We start from the raw sequence: 2,694 nt of genomic DNA, 5'->3' as shown, positions 1-2,694 counted from the left end.
GGAGAGATGAGCGGGCGTTCTCCGTGGTTCTCCCTCACGGCTGGTGCGGGCTGGGCCGCAGGGGTGGTGGAAGCTGACGGGTAGACAGCTGTCGTCTGGAGACGGGAGTTGTGAGGAAAAGCACTGAAAATTTCCTTTTCCGATGTGTATCGGTGACAGAAAAAGCACATCTGGCGAAGGAATGTTTTTTTTTCCTTTTGTCGCTGACTGTCTCTCCATGGGAGAGTTTGAGCCCTTGGTGCAGCGCTGGACGGGGCTCCAGGACAGCCCCGGTTCCTGGCCCGGCCGCGGGCTCTGCGCGAACCTCCCTGCCTCCAGTTACCCTCTGGGCGGGGGTTGATTGGATTTGTTTTGTTTTGTTTTAAATTAAGAAAAAAAATAAAATAAAATAGATCTAGCATATTCTATATCAGTTAAGAAGGCGTGTGTTCATTTGACTGCTGTCACTGTATTCTTGCCTAGCTTGTATGTATATTATTTCCTTAGTAGATTGGGATCCAGATTTTAACTGTACGTGTCCCTTAAATGAGATTATTCTTCTTCTAAAAAGTACTCGTGGCTATTGTCTTGTGAACTTATTAGTATTTCAGTTTAAATTCTAGTATGGATTTGCCTCAGAACATTCTTGATGCTTCGTAGATCTAAAACCAGTAAAGCTAAAATGATAAAACATAGGCTTTGTCTGCAGTAAGAGTTGAATCCTGAAAACCTTATTTTTCTTTTTTAATAATGTGTAAGTGAATGACTGAAAATACTGTAGTATTTTGATGTCACTTTTCTGGGTCATAAATGTAAACTAGATGCACAAAATGTTAACAAATAGCAAGTCTGAGAAAATGCTGGAAATCTCCGAACTTTAGGAGGGGCACATCTATGGCTCTTGTTTCTTCATTCTTTATATAAAATATTTTTAAAAGATGTTTTTGTTACAAGAAGAAAGTGCATGATTTTTTTTCCTGTCTCAATTTTAGCTTTGAAAAAGACAGTTTAAAAAAAATTCAGTTGCTGTTTGATAGGGATCAGAATACGTAATGGATTAATAACAATGTAATTGTGATATCTTTAAATACATGGAAAGTGAGGAAGTTTGCCAGAGATTCAGAATAGTTGCTGAGTGCGTCAGTTCTCTTTTTAACAAGATGCTAAAACTTCAAGACAGAGTGGAAGTGAAATAGATGTGATTTTTCCTTTATGGACAGCTTTAAACCAGCAAAACTTACATCTTGGAGCTTTGTGTCTACTGATGTTGAACTCTTGTAAAATTGGAGCATATAAAATACTGTTTAGATGCTAATTGTTTGTGCCTCTTACAAACAGGACATACTTGCATGATTAGTCATTGTTCTTGTGATCTCATGTCAGTCATTCTCAGGTTTGTGTGAACAGAACAGCAGCATAACTAAGTGAATTTCATTTTAGTGTTCTTGCTTCATTCTGTATCTCTTCAGTTCGTGGGTTTTGTGTATAAATGCTAGTGGGAGGGACAGTGGTTTGGTTGTGTCGAGGGAGACATGAATGGATGCTCAGACACAAGTATTGGGGTTGTGAGAGTCCAGGGCGGAACTGCCTGTGTGCTCGTTGTTTCTAAGTTCTCCCCTTTGATGGGTAGTGGTATTTGGGAATGTGGGGAGGAAGTGGGTGCCTACCTCTGTAGGTGTGAACCTCTCTTCCTTGCTTCTTCTGGAAGGTCTGAGAAGTTTTAAACAACAAAATGGCAACATAAAAAATTAATCTTTGTCCTTCTGGAGAAGAGGGCATGAGCTTCCTTGCCCTTTATGAAGTAAGATCCAGGGAGTTTTGTTTCAACTCCTGCCCTCTGGACTGCTTGCGAAGCACCGATAACACGTACTGTGCAAGTTCACGCTTCAAGCACAGGGTGTGTGGGCTGGGGTGAGCAGGCAGCCTGGGTGGACACTCTTGTTCGTGGTTTTGTGGAGTGTGGCTGGATTGGGGGTGAAGAGTCAGAGGAACAAAGCGTGCGTCATCAGTTCATGGTGCTCTCCCGTGTTTAAGGCTATGCTTATTTCTTTGGTTTGCTTCATTCCCTGTATCTTTCCCTTTAAGACATGAATGTAATGCGCTGTTAATCCAGAGTTAGCGCAGCACCAAAATTAAAAACTTGGTCATGGAAAAGTCACATGCCCAATAAATAGCTCTGCTAGTGATGAGCTGATAAGCCCTAGACGCAGGCAACATGCAAGCGTTTTTTCCTGTGCCTTTGAATGGTGGCATATAGACAAAGGTTTGTCTGACGGTCAGACGTTGGCATTCTGTGGAACATGCTCTGTTGTTTCAGTAAAAGTGTTGTAAAGTACTGCTTGATTTGCTCTTTCTTCTTACCAGTTGCTAATCCTGCAGAATGCACCAGTGGCGAGAGTCTCTCGATGTGTCTGCGCTCCTATAGCATGTGGAACACTGCACTGAAATGAGTGGCTGAAATCACTGCAAGTGCATCTCTGTTCCTTATTCATGCAGTTAAGAAGAGAGGACTTAAGCAGGGCATGGTCTGCTCAGCACATCTCTTCTTACAGTGATAGTTTTACAGAGTTACTTTAATTAGTTCTCCAGCATTTAGAAAGTGAGCTGATGAATAAAGATGGTATACCTGCTGAGCATTTCCAGTTACCATTGTTATCTCTGGAGCTGCCCACTTGCTTGCTTGGTGCATAGTCAAACTTCTGCTTTCATGGCTTC

This window comes from Charadrius vociferus, unplaced genomic scaffold (genome assembly GCF_000708025.1).
Source record: "Charadrius vociferus isolate BGI_N301 unplaced genomic scaffold, ASM70802v2 scaffold550, whole genome shotgun sequence".
In the NCBI taxonomy this organism is placed as follows: domain Eukaryota; kingdom Metazoa; phylum Chordata; class Aves; order Charadriiformes; family Charadriidae; genus Charadrius; species Charadrius vociferus.
Note: the sequence above shows the minus strand (reverse complement) of the source record.